The sequence below is a fragment of the Dendrobium catenatum genome, unplaced genomic scaffold (assembly GCF_001605985.2).
Source record: "Dendrobium catenatum unplaced genomic scaffold, ASM160598v2 fragScaff_scaffold_82, whole genome shotgun sequence".
NCBI lineage: Eukaryota > Viridiplantae > Streptophyta > Magnoliopsida > Asparagales > Orchidaceae > Dendrobium > Dendrobium catenatum.
In genome coordinates, this window is record NW_021318544.1 from 149315 (window position 1) to 166733 (window position 17419).

A 17419-nucleotide genomic window follows, 5' to 3' on the forward strand; every position below is an offset into this window, starting at 1 on the left:
TGATTTTATGTTTTTATCAAATCTTATGAATCACTTCTAAATTTTCTAAATTTAGTTTTTGAGAAAAAAAAATTATATATAAAAGAATTAAGGTTTAATGATTAGGCCACCAAATGAATTCCAATTTTCATAAATTTGGTCAATGAGTCATTAATTTCCTGATTATCGATATATGAATATGTGGAGTAATTTGGGATTTTTAGGATTTTGGTGTTTTATTAAATTTTAAATTTATTAAGGGCTAAACTTATGGTTGACCAAAGTTTTACTTTGGCTTTAAAAATTAGAATTTGAAAAAAATTTATTTTTATGTTATTTTTTATGTTTATTCATAGTGTATAACAATTGAATTTAAATTTTTATAATTATTAGTGAATTATATATAAAATTTCAAAGTTGACCTTTTTAATTAAAGGTTAATATTAAGGGAATTAAGTTTTGTTATTTATAGTACTAAATGGCCTCAAATCATCATAAAACCTTTGACATAGGTCAGTGATAACCTAATATGAAATCTCTGAAAATTTGGGACCATTTGGGTCAATGGCTTTTTTTTAATGATTTATTTTTATACAAGTTTTATTAATGTTCAAAAAATAAAATTAGGTATTTAAAAAAAAATTCTCTTCATTAACCATTTTATTATTTATAATATACAATTTAGTTTATATTTTTAGGATTTTCAATATTTATTTATTTATTATTTTTTTAGATTTTCTTTTTTTTTTTGGTTAAAACCTACAAAAAGAGGCCTACGCGTTAATATAAAAAAGGGGTTACAAGTCCTTAAATGGGTTTTCTAGCTCGGTAATGCTCAAAATAAAGCCATTAACCCAAATTAGTTATTAAAAAAAAAGCAAAAAAAAACCCAAGAGCAGGTGATCCCCACTAAGCACGAGTGCAAAATAACCTAATAAGATTCTAAGAAAAGGAATGGAATAGGAACAAGAAACATCATTCATCACAGCCTTTTCCATCCGTAGAGGACCCCACACAAAACGAACGGTAAAAGATTGTGTTTAGGGTTTGCTAATTAAATGACTAAATGAACTCAAATGCTTTTGAAAATAAATCCACAAATTTTTAAGGACCTTCGAAAGTTTACATAAAATTTTGGGATCATTTATGTCATTATACTATTTTTATATAATTACTAAATGAACTCAAATGCTTTTGGAATTAAATGCACAAATTCTTAAGGACCTTAGAAACTTGATGTTAAAATTTGGGATCACTTATATCATTCTACTATTTTATATAATTCTAGCCCTAGACATTTAAGGATTTAATTAGTTCAAACTAGAAAGAGGCAATATGCTAAATTATTGGCTCTAACACTTTTACACATGCACACAAGCCACACAAATTACACAACCTAATTCTCTATGGATTTATAGTTAAGAAAATTTGAATTTCTAGGTCAAAATATTACCTAGAAAATTCAAAATTCTATTAAGGTCATAAAAGGATTCAAATTGGTCTGAGAAAAATTAATGATGCATGCTCTAAGATGTCCTAATACAAAATTTGAAGATCATCAAAGGTTTTTAAGTTAGTAAATTCTGCTAAATAGTAAATATACTATATTAGTTATGTACAAAAATAAACTATTGATCTTGCCCTTCAAATAAATTTAATGGACAAGGCTCATCAAAACAAATTCATTAAGGGTCTAATGATAGCAATTGGATCATTAGATCGATAGAAATAAAATTTTTAAGTTTTGGTATTTAAATGGATTTAAATTCATGAATTAAACAATTTATATAGTTAGCTACTAAATGAAATTAAATTCATGAATTAAATCATTTATATTATCAGGTGTTGAATGCGTGCACCTTCCACATGGTGGAAGTTGATTGGCTAATTGAAAACCATAGACCATAGTGACATATCAACATAAATCCTAACTATTCGATCTGAAATAAAATGGCAATGATTAAAAACATCAAAACTATGAACTAACATATATAATTGCATAGGATAAAATTAAGATCATTCTATGGATTTTGAAAGAACGAATGGCCATGATTTCATCTTTAAGCTCTCACATTCCGTTATAGAAAATTGTACAATATGGTTTGATACATGCCTTCAAATCGATAAAACCCAATCAAATTGATATAGTAGGATCTATGTGAAGAGAATGACAAATCTAACATATAGAGTTCCATAGACTAACAATTCTCTTTACAATGTCCCAAACCCCATATTGAATGAGCCTAGGTTTGGAAATTACTAGATATTTTGGTGAATTGGTTGGGATTTTTCTTGTGTTAGATTCATTTGGTTGCAAAGACACTTCTTCTTCAATATGCAACCACTAGGAGACATCATATCATAAAAATTCTTTTTTAGCATCAAGGCCTCACTAGAGCTAACTCAAATTCAAATAATGAGGCTCTAGGAGGTAGGAAATTTAAAGTGGATTAATTATTCTTTCTCATAGGAAGCTTGGAGAATTTATTATAGAAACATAGCCTCATGAAAATTGGGAGTGCTTAATAAGAATTGGAAATTTACATAGATGAAATTTTAGTCATCCAAGGCCATACTAGTTAGTTTAGCTAATTCAAATTCATTCATTGGAGTGCAAGAAGGTGTCCAGAGGAGGATAGAGGATTGAGGCAAGTTGAATTGATTAGATGGTCATGATTCGATGCAGATGGGATCAATGTTTTGAATTTTTTGGTTAGTCTGTGGCTAACTTGGGCTCAACCGCTCTATAATGGGTTTAGGGAAGTTTAAGGTAGATTGGGTTATATGGGCATCATTGATTTAGTTTTGGTGAATTTAATTTGAGTTTTGACCCCTTTAGGATAACTTGGGTTAGCCCAATTAGGTAAACCATGCTAGCCTAAGGCTAGGGTTGGCTAGGGTGGTTGTTTGGGAAATAATCTTATTGTTGGGATGGGTTTAGTCAAAGGTTTGATGAACATTGAGTTTGAAGGCATATTAAGGGTGTATGTATCACCTAAGCCATTCATAGTTGACTTGGTAAAATAAGGTGAACTATGGTGGGCAAAGGGTTCCAATAAGCTTGGGTTAGTTCAAGGAAGTGTATCAATGGTTTATAACACCATACCAAGGTTTATAATTATTTTGGACATTGAAAAGGGTGTATAGGTCAAGTGGAACAAACATGGTTGACTTAGTTAGCCATGGTAAACCCTGGTGGATCAAGGGCTCACATAGGTTTATAAGTGTTCAAGGAAGTGTTTAGGAAGTTTTGAGGTTTGATGGAAAAGTATAGGATGGTTATGTTAACCAAGATTCTCATTTTTTTAAATTTAAGAAATGTTGGGTAACTTTGTAAAATTTTCAAAGATGGTCAACCCAAAGAATTCAATGATCAAGGATGGATCAAATTACTTTATGAAGGGTCTTGGAAGGGTTTGGCTGATCCACAATTTTATGGACATGGGCTTGGTCAAGTGTAACCAATAAGTGGCATTATAGGTAATTTGAGTGAAACATTGTTACATTTAGGTTTGATTTAGATTTTAGGTTTAGGAATATTATGCAGTCAATTAATGAAGTTTTCTAGTGTTATCAAAAGGTCCCTTAAAGGTATGAACTAGCTAAGGTTAGCTAAGACTAGGTCCTTGGGTTACCTTTTAGAGATTCTCTAGGTTAAACCTATACTAAGGCAGTGTTGATTTGAATATGATGTGGATATATAAAGTGTTCTTTGCCTCATACAAAAATGAGTTCAACAAATAGACCCCAAATAGGTTTGGTGACCACTTTTGGTTCCCAAAAAGTATTAGTGTTGACCGTGACAATCAACAAGATTTAGGAGAATTTATCTTTTGAAAACTAAGATAATTCTCTTAGTTTGGATTTAATTTACAAGATTTAAATTTTAATCTTAAAATAAGTAGGCAAGTAATTAAGCATGTAGAAGTCATAATAAGATAGGGTTTTTGCAAGTATGTTTTCTAGTTCAGATGATTTCCTATGGAAGGCTAGGTTTTAAGTTGGAGGTGGGAGATAAAATCAAGGACATTCATCCAGATCTATTTATTTTAATGGCCCTAAATTTATTCGATGGAATTTCATTTAATCATGTAGGTTTTAGCCATTTTAATATACTATGTCCAATCTTAGATTAGAGATGACTCATGTTGATCCTAATTTGTATAGTGGACTCTATCATTTTAAGCCTCACCCAATTGGACCATGCACACATTAATGGTAGTTGAGTTAGTAGCTAGTTTAGTAAAATAAAATTTAGGTCAATTAAATCATTTTAATTTAGTATAACTTTGAAAAACTATAGGAAATTCAATTTTGATCCAAATCTTGCATGCAATACCTATTTGGATTCAAAATTTAATGATGAGTTTTCTAAAAATGCTTCCATGGAATATTGATTAATCCATTGCAATAAATTCTATAGTCATTAAAATGGATTACTTAGCCAATTTGCATGCATAAACACTTTTGATAGTCCTCAAATTGGTTTTGGGGAATCTTAGAGATGTTATAAACAACCTTGACTTTTCCCAAGAGGATTTGAGGGATCTTACCCCCTTCATTTTTTTTGCAAAATAGTAGTCATTATTTGACATATAACTTTGAAAATTCATTTTTGAATCCATAAGAAATTTTATTCTAAATTTTTTGTAGGATGTGTGTCTTACCAAGGTTAGAGAAAAGAATTTGAATCAGTATTAACAAAGATCTTTTGATTGCAAAATGTTAGTATCTTAGGTCTAGGAATTTTGAAAATATTATAAGAAAATAACCAATGCTCCAAATTCTTCCAAATTTTATTGTGATCATATAGGTCAATTTTGACTTTTGGATTTAAATTCATATTGATTTAAGTTAATTTTTTCATAATATAAACAAGCCCTAATTTCAAGTCATATAGGGTTAATCTAGTTACATTGAATTTATGCAAGTGAACAAATATAAAATAAAGAAAAAAAATCTAGTTACATTGAATTTTTGGAAATTTAGTAATAATCATTAAAATGATAAAAAATTACTCTAAAATTTAGTAGAACCTAAACATCACAAAGAATCTAGAACAAAATAACTAAAGCATCTTATTATACCTTAGAAACCTTTTAATAATTGAATATGCTAAAATAACATAATTAATTGAATAAATCATTAAAAACGAGATACAACTCCAAATGCCCTAAAATTTCCAAGGATCATACCTTAGGCTAGTGATGATTTTTTATTAAAATTTCATGAATGTTTGAGAAATTTACATTAGTAAAGTCACAAATCCTTTTCAACCCCAAAAGCAAAACCTTAATTCTGAATAATAAATTGAAAAATTCTTTACTAATTTTGAAAAATAAAAAAAATATGAAATCACTTCTATTAAACTCATATTCAATAATAGTAAAGGAAAAATAAACATCATATCAATTGTAATGAATATTCAATTAAACATAAAATAAACCTAAATCAAATCTCACGAATAGAAAATCATAAAAAAACAAAAATCCAACAAATGGGCTCAAAATTTAATGGTTTTAGCTTCAAGTTAGTAACAACTTGAGTGTTAAATTTCATGAAATTTGAAGTTCCTTTTGCAGTCAAAACACCAAACCCTAATAAACTTTATTTTGGGAATCACTAAAAAATAGACCTAGGCTTTAGGGATCAGGTGGATGGATGGTCCAAATCATGCTTGTACTAATATTATTTATTGGATTAAATCTCCTAGAATTTTTTTAAATTGAATATGGATGGTGCTTGTGGGTGAGTCCTCTAGTGGTAGTGCTGGTACCATCAGGATAACAAGGGCTGCTTGATTCTTACTTTTGCTGGGCCTTCTCCTCCTGGTAATTATGTTAAAGCTGTGACTTTGGCCATTCTTTATGGTATTCAATTATGTGTTTCTCTTAATTTAACTAATCTTCTTATTGAGCTGAACTCTGAGTTTGAATTACAACCCTTTAAGTTAAGGGGGATACGGTTTGTATCTTTGATTGCTTTTACCAGATTAAAGAAATTAAAAATCGCTTGGGCTTTTTGAATTATGAATTTATGCATACTAATAAGAAGGGGAATGGGTATGCCTCTTAGCTTATGCAATGGGGCTGTACCCTTATTTTACTAATGTCATTGGAGCTGCTGTTCTTGTTCGTCTGAATGGTTTGCTCAATATGGATGAACAGGGTATTCCTTATATTAATCCTTAGTGGTTGTTTCCATTGGTGGGTCTCTGGTTGCCCATGTTGTGGTGGTTTATTGTTGGTTGCGGTTTTTTCATGGTGTTGCTTCCTGATTCTGGGTTTGGTTTTCTTTTGTTTGAGGAGTGTGATGGTTTCCTTAGTTTGGCTTGGCTTTTATGGAGTTTTGATTGGTCTGTTGATTGTCTGAGAAGGTGCTATCTCCTTTGGGATTTCTAGTTCTTTTCTTTGCTGGATGTGTCAAATTCTTACCTTATTTTTGTTTTGAGGAAGTGTACTACTTTTTGTAACTGATATTGCTGGATTTATCTCAAATCTTTTTTAGACCTGTTATGGGGTTTATGTGGTCACTTAGTGCTTTTCTATTGTATTTTTGGTTTTATGTTGGGTTTATGGTGTTTTCGGATTCGTCTGGGTGTTATTATGGCCCATTATGCTGTTGGTTATAATTGTGGTTGCTGGGGGTTTCAGTTTTGGCATTTATTTTTCTATAGTTATGTTTGTTTTGATGTGACAGGTTGCCTTTTCCTTATTTCCTTTGTTAACTGTTTCTTGTTGGCTGTTATCATTTAGCTCCTAGTTGCATCTTTTTGATCTCATTTTTGTTGATGTAGGCTGGAGGGTTTTAGATTGGAGCTATGATTGGAATGATCATGGTGCCGAGAGTTTATCCCATTGGTGTTCTCTTTTCTTTAGGAAGCAATTTAGAACTGTTGGGGGTTTATGTATTGGTTCTGATGGGATTCTGGGCAGCTGTGACTTTGGTCTCCATTTACCTGAGCTGCTCATTAGGATTCTATCCCATGGTTGATGCCGGTTTGTTTTTGCCCTGCTGTTATGTGTTATTTTTGAGGATTTATGGCTTGTTGAGAGGGACCTTAAGCTGTTCGATTTTTGTGGTGGGTTTCTGTGTTTTGGTTGCTATGTAACTTTGGTTTGGTTAATTTTGGTAGCCTGTTGTTTTTTCTTAGTTTGGTGGTTCCACCCTTAGCTGCTTGGATTATTTAAACAATTGGTTGGGCTTTTCTCATGAAGGTTGGATTGAGTGGCATGTGGATTATCTTGATGATGCTTTTATTAATATTTTAATCTTGAGCTTAATCTGTCTAATTACATATCCTTGCTTGCAATGGTGCCTCCATCTTGATCAATTATGCTACAGCTACTTGGAAATTTTCTTTATCAACTTTAGTATTATTCTCTTATATATTAATGGGTTTAATTATTCTTTTGTGTACTTCACCCTTGTATTTTGTAGTCATTTTGTTTTGCAGGTTAAAGTGACTCAGATTGTCATCAACTTTTTTTGTAGAAAGATCGAGCTTTTATTCATATCCTTTATCTTTCTTTTTTGGATGCTTCTTTGTAACATCAGTAGATTGTACTTATGATTTTTTTGTAATCCTTCTTAGTGGAGATTGTTGGCTCCTAGGTTTTATTTTCTTTTCTTTTGTAGCTCGTTGGAGAATTAATGAGCTGATAGTCTCCCTTAAGGACCTTGTAATCATTTTTTATATCAATGTGTAGGCCCCTATGTGGGTTTTAATTAAAAAAATAATAAAATAAACCTAAAATTTCTAATGTTGGGATTTTGGGTAACTTATGGATTGATGTTTCTCTGTTTATGCCTCAGTTGGTTGCTATGTTTAGGACTTATGGATTTTTTTTTCTACTGCTGCCATCATTCTATTTTTCATTTTTAGCTGCTATCTTAGTTAATTTGGACTTGAGCCATGATTTTTAGAGTTTTATAACTGATGGCATGTCCAATTGTTGCTCTCCTACTTTCAGTATATGGGGTGTTGGAGGTATCTTCTAGGTGATGATTGCTGGCTGTCATGTTTTGTTTGTGTTGGTGCTAGTTTGATTGGTCTCACCTGGCTGTTGCTTCCTTGTGTTGGTTGTGGTGTTAACTGCAGGCTCTGTTTCTTTGTTAACTGGTTAATCTTCTACAGGCAGCTTCTTTGGTTTTGGTGGATTAGCGGGGCTTCTAATGCTGAGATTTTGAGTAATCAGTGCTTTCTTACTAGGGCCAATTTGGTTTGTTGGATGGGTTTTGCTAAGGTGGTGTTGGGGTACCCTGAAGGTAGGATTGAGTGGTATGTGGATTTCCCAAATGAAGCTTATTTTATTATGCATACTCTGAGCTCTTTAAATTTGAGTTCCAAGATTGGCTATTTTGGGAGCTTTATTTGCTCCTTATTTTTGATTCTTAGCTATCATCTATTTCACTGTCATCGTTTAACCTATCTTTTTTGTAGGTATACCCTTCCTTTTTATTTCTTTTTGTAGGTGAAGATGCCTCTTGCTGCCTTCAATATTTTTTTGTAGAAAGTTTGAGGTTTATTTCATATATAATATCTTTCTTTTTTGGATGCTTTTATATTGCATCATTAGAATGTTACTGGTCTATTTTGTATTTTTGCTTAGAGGAGAAAATCAGCTTGTAGGTTTTATTTTGATTTCTTTTGTAGCTCGTAAGAGCATTAAAGAGCTGATGATATCCAGTAAGGACTTTGTAATTGCTTTTTCCATATTAACGCATAGGCCCCTTTGAGGGTTTAAAAAAAAAACTATTATATATAAATTTTCATCAAATCAAAAAATCAGTCCTTACCAGCAACGTCTATCTGAGCTCTGGGTTCAGAGGCGATTTTAGGGTGATTCTAGGGCTTCCTTCTCCGTGCGCTAGTTTGATCTTCCCGTGGCTGTCTCTTTTGATTTTTTCGTTTATTCCTCTTGCTTTTATCGATCTTTGGTTTTTCTCCTCATCATTTTGCATGGTTTCTCGGTGTTGGGCGATGACGACCCCCTCGTCATCGAACCCAATATCTTCCTCTATTGCTGAGGGGTAAATATGATCTTTTAAAGATGTATTAGCTGGCTCATCTTCTTCTACCGCTAACCTGAAATTTGTGCAGTCATCTTTCAAGGGCTGCCCTGCGCTTTTGTTTGAAGACTCAGTTGTTGACCAGTTAGCTGTGCCCTATGCTTTGACACTTGTTGGAAAATTCATCTTGAGGCGTCCAAACCTGGATGTGATTGAAAATTTTTTTCTAAACCTCAAACTTTCTGGATCATTTCATATTGGTTTGCTTGATCAACGTCATGTTTCTATCCAACTTGCTAACGTTCTTGACTATAGTCATATTTTTGCTAGGAGATCTTATTATATTCAATCTTGTTAAATATGTTTGCTTAAATGGACACCAGATTTTGATGTGAGGGAGGAATCCCTTATTGCTCCGGTTTAGATTGGTTTTTTTGAATTTGAGGCTGCATTTCTTTAATCGTCAACTTCTTTTGGTATGGCTTCTATTTTTGGGAGACCGTTACAAATAGACAAAGCTACAATTGCTGTGTCCAGGCCATCTGTTGCTCGGGTGCTAGCTGAACTTGATGTCTCTAAAAAACATCCTACTAAGATATGGATTGGGTCTGAAGTCAAGTGGTATTTCCAAAAAATTGAGTTTGAAAATTTACCTATTTTTTGCTCTTTTTGTAAGATGCACGGACATAGCATGAATAACTGTTATCGAAAACATCCTCAGCTTTATAAAGAAAAGGAATCATTGAAACATAATGAGGGGGGTGATTGCTTAGGTTGTCTCTAATCATGCTCTTGTCAATTTAGAGGATAATAATGGTATCATCTTCAACATTTTGAGAAGCCGACGGTGGGTAATGTGAAGGACCCTCTTCCTTCTAATCCTAATGTGGCTTTATTAAATCAAGTTTAGGGAGTTGTTGTTCAATCTTTTGGCTTTCCTATTGTAGACAGTGATAAGGATTAAAGGATACTTTGTCTAGTATTGAAGTCCTCGATAATGTCATGGTCGAAACTAACCCTTTGTGAACTTTTACTCGAAATGGTTATGAGTCTAATGGTGTTATGGTTATCCCTGCTACTTCTAAACCTTTAAATTAACAGGAAGTTTTGACTTTTCAAGTGCCTTCCATAGAGGGAGAGAGGATTGACATCCCTTTAGAGGAAGGTGAATTTGTTCCTATGGAGATTGGCTTGCCCATCTCTAAAGGCATGGAAGAGTGTATTGAAATGAATTGAGACATTTTAGAGGATGAATGTCCTCAACAAACTGCTCTTAGGGAACATCCTAGTGGTAGTAAGGCTCTCTCAACTTCTTATTATACTAATGATGCTTTGACTGATACTGAAGATATGCATATTGCTGCTAAATGTTTTGCCAATGATGATAATGTTTTTAGTTTTATTAAAGTTCATATTGAAAGAGGAAGGAAGCGTAAGCTTATCTCTTTACAATCTCCTAAAAACACTCGATTGCATACTTCTCACTAATATTTGTTTTATGTATTATGAAATTATTTGGAATGTGAGGGGCATTGGTTGTCCTTCCTTTAGAATTTGTGTTAAGACTTTGGTTTAAGCTAAAAAGATTGAAACAAGTTTTAAATTGGTGGAATCATCATGATTTTAAAAATATTTTCTCTAGTATTATGCATGTTGAACACCTGGTTAACTTTCTTGAGTTGGCTTGCCAAGATGATCCTATGGATAATAATTTCTCCCTTTTAAAGAAGTTGAAAGAGGACCTTCTTAATTTGCAAGTAAGGAGGAGATTTTTTAGAGGAAAAAAGCTGTTGCTAAGCACTTGGTTGAAGGTGATAAAAACACTAAATATTTCCATGAGTTGGTTAAAAGAAAAAGGGTGGGTTAAAAACAGTGTTACTAAAAACCAAAAAGAGGATGGTTTTGTCACTGATAACTCTCTCGAGATTGCTAATTTGGCTGTGCATCATTTTCAAAACCGTTTCAATAAAGTGTTCAATCCTACTCAGATTATTGATCATTCTTTCATTCCTTCTCTTGTTTCTCATGAGGATAACATCAATCTCTCTAGAACGCCTTCCTATGAGGAGGTTAAAGAGATTTTGTTGGAAATGAATAGTGATTATGTAGCTGGGCCTAATGGTTTTACCACTCTTTTTTTCCAAAAATCTTGGCATATTATTAATAATGATATTTTTAATGTTGTGTTAGATTTCTTTGTTGGTAACTCTATACCTAAATTTTTTACTTCAACCTCTATTGTGCTTATTCCTAAAAATAATGCTATTACCACTTGGAATGATTTTAAACATATTAATCTTTGCACTTTTTTTAAAAAAATGATCTCTAATTATTATGAATCGTCTTACTTCTATTTTGCCTAAAGTTATATCTCCTAATCAGATGGGCTTTATGAAAGGTAGGGCCATTACGGATAACATTTTGTTGGCTTAGGAATTTTGTCAAGATTTGGATTTTAGAGTTAGAGTGGGTAATTTAATTCTCAAACTTGATATTGCTAAAACTTATGATAATATTGACTAGAATTTTCTTTATCTTATTTTAGAGTTTTTGGTTTTGACTCTATTTTTATCAAGCTTATTAAGAATTGTAATGAAGACGTTTATTTTTCTATCATTGTTAATGGCTCGAATCATGGCTTCTTCAAAGCCTCTCATGGTTTAAGGCAAGGTGATCTTATTTCCCCTGCTCTTTTTATTATAGATGCTGAATTTCTATCTTCGGGCTTTTAAGGTTGTTTGATGCTAATCTTGGCCTTTATTTTATAACTTTGAGAGGGTTTCCCATATCCTATTTATGCTTTGCGGATGATTTTATTATTTTTACTAATGCTTCTAGAAATAATATTAAAAAACTTATGGAATTTTTTTTATCAATTTGAGTTGGTTAGTGGCTTAGCCTTTAACAAAAACAAAAGTTGTTTCATTACTTCCAAAAGAATTTCTAATGATCGTATTTCTGTTATTAAAAATCTTACTGGTTTTACACATGCTCACTTGCCCATCAAATATCTAGGTGTTCCTCTTTTTAATGGGAGGAGGAGATCTTTTCTATTTGATGATCTTATTGCCTCTGTCCAAAACAAATTGCTTTCTTGGGGGTCCAATATCCTTAGCTTTAGTGGTAGAGTTACTCTTATTAAAAGTGTTCATTGTGCTTTACGTATTTATAGTTTTCAAACTATTTTTTTGACTCAAACTGTTTGTGATATAATTCAAAAACTTATTAACAAATTGTTTTGGAAAGGCACTTCTTCTAGCTCTAAAATTCATTGGGCTGCTTGGGATAAGTGTTGTGGTATTTTGGCTGAAGGTGGTCTTTGTTGTAAGAATTTCTATGACATGGATAAGGCTTTTTCTTTTAAACTTTGGTACAATTTGCGCTCTAGGGATAATTTTTGGGCTAACTTTATGATTTATAAGTATTGTGTTGGCAAGCATCCTACTAACTGTATTTCTAAACAAGGTGATCCTAGAGTGTGGAAAAGGCTTTACAAAGTTAAATGGGAGGTGGAACCCTTTATTTCTTGGGGGCTTGGTAATGGTAATATCTTCTTTTGGCAAGATCGGTGGTTAGGTAAACACTCTATTAACTCTATTTTAAATTCTTTTTCTACTGCTTTGGTTTTTTTTAATGATAATTATTAGGATTATGAAAAACTCTTTAATGTTATTCCTGATTTCATTACTCATCTCATTTTAAACTTACCTATCAACACTAAGTCGAAGGATACTATTTTATGTGATTTCTCCATAAATGGTGGTTTCCACTTAAAGGATGCTTGGCATACTTTTAGAGCTAAACACAATATTGATAATATTTTTAATTTTATATGGCATAAGAGCATTCCTTCTACTTTTTCTGTCTTTGTTTGGAGAACTTTGCATAGATTTTTACCCACGGATGATAATGTCACTAAAAAAGGTTTTAGTATGGCTTTCAAGTGTCAATGTTGTTGCCATTTGGAAAATGTGCAACATGCCTTTATTTATGGCCCTATTGCTGTTAGAACTTGGGTTTATTTTGATGATTTGTTCATCTAAATTGCTTCAATGGCAAGCTCTCCATTAAATCTATGATTACTACTTGATTTATTAACTCTAAAGGGCACATTCATAATGTTATTCATTCTCTTATTCTCTGGTTTCTCTGGTTAGAAAGGAATAATTTTATTTTTAATAATGTGAAAATGAATCAACATAATGTGATTAAGAGGGTTAAGGATAAGGTAAACTCGCTTGTAGCTATTAAGTTACTTTCTTATAAGAACTTCAAGAATTACTTTTTTATTGGCAAGACTTTAGGGAGTAGGTGGATGGATGCTCCGACTCTTACTCGTGCTAATATTATTTATTGGATTAAACCTCCTAGATTTTTTTTTTTTTTTAAATTGAATGTGGATGGTGCTTATGGTGAGTCTTCTGATGGTAGTGGTGGTACCATCAGGGATAATAATGGTTGCCTGATTCTTACCTTTGCTGGGCCTACTCTTCCTGGTAATTATGGTAATGCTATGACTTTAGCCATTCTTTATGATATTCAATTATGTGTTTTCCTTAATTTAACTAATTTACTTATTAAGCTAAACTCTGAGTATGATTTCTGGCCTTTTTTAGTTGAGGGGGATAAAGTTTGTATCTCTGATTGCTTTTACCAGATTAAAGAAATTAAAAATCTTTTGGTCTTTTTGAATTATGAGTTTATGCACACTAATAAGGAGGGGAATGTGTGTGCTTCATGGCTTGCAAATTTGGGCTACTATTCCTGTTCCTCTATGTGGTTTGATCAAACTGGAAGAATTGGGTATTCCTTATGTTACTCCATAAGTGGTTTATATCTTTGGTGGGTTGTTAGTTGCCTATTGTATTGAGGTTTTTTGTGGGGTGGGGCTTTTTAATATTTCTATTTCCTGTGTCTAGGTTTGTTTTTCCTCTGTCTGAAGAGTGTGCTGGTAGGCCTCTTTTGGCTAGGCATTTGTGGAGTTTTCTTTGGCCAAATGGTCTCCTGAGAAGGTGCTTTATCCTTTTTTGGTACTATCAATTTTTCACTTTGCTGGGTGTGTATAGCCTTATCCTTATTTTATTAAGTTTGGGCATTTCTGGTTTGTGGAAGTGTGTCGCTCTCTATAATTGCTGCTGCTAGTAGTATCTCAGATCTATTTAAGACCAGTTATGGGGTTTCTATGGTGACTCTTTGTTATCCTCTTTGGTTTTTTGGTTCCTCTCTGGGTCTCTAGTGCTTCTTGAGTCATCTGGGTGCTTTTATGGTTCATATTACTGGAGGTGTGTACAACCTTTTCTAATTGTGGTTGCTGGAGGTTTGATTCTTGGCATTTGTTTGTTTGTAGTGTTGTTGGGTATTTTGTGATGGGTTTCTTTTTCCATGTTTCTTTTGTTGGTTGTTTCATTTTGGCTGTCATCATTTGGATGCTGTATTTTAGCTCATGGCTACATCTTTTGGATCTCATCTTTGTTGCTGTGGTCTGGAGGGTTTTAGACTTGAGCTATGATTACAATGGTCATGGTGCTGAGAGTTTATCCCTTTGGTTTTCTCTTTCCTTCAGGGTGCAAGTTTGGACTGCTGAGGGTTTTTATACTGGTTTTAATGGGTTTCTAGGTAGTTGTGACTATGGTCTCCATTTACCTGGGCTGTTGGTTAGGAATCTGCTCCATGTTAGCTGTTGGTTTTCCTTTAGCCTATATTTCTGTGTATTTTTGAAGGATTTCCGGCTTGTTGAGAGGGGCCTTGAGCTGTTCTATTTTGGTGTTGGGTTTATGTTATTTGTATGTTGTACCTATGGTTTGGGTGTTTCTGGCAGCTTGATGCTTTTATCTTGGTTTGGTGGTGCTACCCTTAGTTGCTAGGGTTTTTTAAAAAGTTGGTTGGTCTATGCACCTGAAGGTTGGATTGAGTGGATTATGGATTACCTTGATGAGTCTTCTATTACTATTTTAATCTTGAGCTTTATCAGTCAAATTACCTATTTTTGTTTTCAGTGGTAGTTCAATTAGATCAGTTTTGCTACATCGACTTTGATCATTTCTCTATCATTTTTAGTATTATTTTTTCTATATCAATGGGTTTTATTATTCAATTTTGTACTTCACCCGTTGGCTATGTTGTTATTTTGTTGCTGGTGAAAATGACTCAGATCGTCATCAACATTTTTTACAAAGAGATTGAGCTTTCATTCCTATCCTTTATCTTTTTTTTTTGGATGCTTCTCTGTAGCATTAGCAGATTGTACTTTGGGTTTTTTTTACTCCTTCTTAGTGGAGATTGTTGGCTCCTAGGTTTTATTTTCTTTATTTTTGTCGCTCGTTGGAGCATTAGTAAGGTGATCGTCTCCCTTAAGGACCTTGTAATCACTTTTTTATATTAGCGCATAGGCCCCTCTGAGGGTTTTAATTAAATAAAAAACTATTATATACAAATTTTACATGTTCCCTTAAAAGGGCTCTTAAGATTGGATAAATTCTGTTTGCCTTATGTTAGGAGGTAATTTTTTGTTATTTTTCTTATATGAATTTTGTGAGGTTCTCCCTTCTGCTGCTACCCTTCTAGTGGTTTGGCTCGGTTGGCCTTTTTCCTGGTGTTGGTTTTTTACTGGTGCTTTTCTTGGTGGGCATGCTCTTTTTTGTATTTCAGATGTGGTGTTGCATGTCTTGGTTAATTATTTTGGATTTTTGGGGCTGAGTTGTGATTGAAATGGTTTCTCTTTTGAAGGATATCCTAGTTGTTGCTCTCCTTCCTCCTACTACTATGTTGGGAATTGGCTCTGCTTGGCCCATTTGGTGGTGGGTTTTTATGGGATTTCTGGTAGGGGCTGGGGGTTTTTGGTTGCTGTGTTGGCTTTCTTCGATTTTGGGAGTGTTAATTGTTTTCTGGTAGTTTGCTGGGTTGCCTGGGGTCTTTCTTTTTTTCAGTTGAGCTGGTATTGTTGGGGGTGTTCTGTTTGGCCTGTTGCTGTTTCCTTGGAGGCCGTGTTGGTTTTCCTTGGAAGGCCCTTATACTTCCTGTTTTTTTTTTTGGTTTTCTATTCAGGTTTTCCTCCTTCTGGGTGTGGGTGGCTGCTTTTTTTATGGCCTTATTTTGGTGGTTATTATAGCTGATTTCTTGGGGGTTTTTGCCTTTGATGGATGGTTGGATGGAGCGGTATTGGGTTTATCCTACTGATGTTTGCTGGGTTCAATTTTTCCATTTTATCCTGAGCTCATTTTGCCTGCACCCTTTATGTCAGTGCTTTTGTATATTTTGTTTCGCTATTATTTTTTGGATCATTGCTAATCCTTTAGTGTGCTGGATGTCCTTTGTGGTTAGTTGCACCTCCTGGATGAGTTTTGTTGGGCATATAATGAGGGCTTCTTGTTGGATCTTCTCGGGTGGTATGTGTTTTAAGTGCAATTTAGCTTTCTACTTTTTTGTGCCATGGCTTTGTTCTGTTAGTGCTGGTTGGTTTTCACTCTAGGGTGGATGTGGGTATTAATAGTCCCACTTTTCTTAGCTCTATTTTGCCACTCACTTCTTGGGTGGCAATGATATGTGGTACCATTATTAGTGGTTTGGACTTTTACTATTTTGGTATGTCTTCCTATTATCTTTCCTGTTATTCTGCTTGGAGGATGTTGTATAGCTGCTGTTTGGGGGATAGCAATTTGGAGATTGGTAATATATGCTTCAGTTTTGTTAGAACTTATATTGTGGATAACTACTAGGATGATTTCTCTACATTTTGCTTTAAATTTTTGTTATACTTATCTTGGGTTTCAGATTTTTTTTGCAGGTGCTTGTACTGAGTTCCTTTTGGTTGGGAAGATGGAGATGGGTGCTGCTTTTTGTTTCTCTCCTTATTTTTGGGTGCTATTTCTTGTGCACTGCAGATTGTACATAGGGTGTTTTGTAATTGTGCTTACCAGGGACCCCAAGCTCTTAGGAAATTTTTCCTTTCTTTTTGTAGCTCGTTTGAGCAGTAGTGAGTTTGAGGTATCTTTAATGATCGTGTTTTTTTTTGTATTAACGTGTAGGCCCCTTTGAGGGTTTCCCCTAAAAAAAAAACTATTATATATGAATTTGTTAAGTTAAAGGGGACCTTAAACTTCAAATAAACTTTGACATTTAGATCACCAAATAAACTCCAAACCTCATTTAATTTTTATGGTTAGTCATTACTAACTCAAAAATAAATCTAAAGCAGTTCAAAAAATTTATAGCTTCCTTAGTAGGCCTACTAGACATGAATTTAAACTAATTTTGAGAAATGCTAGTATCGTGTCATAACCTATTCTTGTGGGAAAATAAAACAAATTAGCTTTTAGGAAAACTCCTATTATGTTGTTGAATGCTATGTAGAGAATATCATGCCATCTCAAAATATAGATATAACATTCTACAATAGATTCAAAGATAGAATTAATGTTTTAAAATTTTA